This window comes from Penaeus monodon, chromosome 22, assembly GCF_015228065.2.
Source record: "Penaeus monodon isolate SGIC_2016 chromosome 22, NSTDA_Pmon_1, whole genome shotgun sequence".
Taxonomy (NCBI): Eukaryota; Metazoa; Arthropoda; class Malacostraca; order Decapoda; family Penaeidae; genus Penaeus; species Penaeus monodon.
The window spans coordinates 7,397,939-7,398,225 of NC_051407.1; positions in this window are offsets into that span (position 1 = coordinate 7,397,939).

The window sequence follows — 287 nt, forward strand, 5'->3', positions numbered from 1 at the left end:
TCTCTCCCACATCTTAAATTTCATTTATGTAATTGAGACTGAGGGAAATCGGGTTCCTTTTTTGTATACGCAATAATAAGCACCAATAGAATTCCAATAGACGATTATCGATGCTTCAGTTGTTGCTCTTATCACGCAGTTATAGCATATGTAGAGCGTATCATGACACATGCTATACGCCAACTACTGATAATAGAAATTACCTGCAGTAAACAGTTGAAGGGGTTAAATTAATTCTAATAGCATCAGAGTACATAAAAACTACTTCCAGTTATACATGTATACAG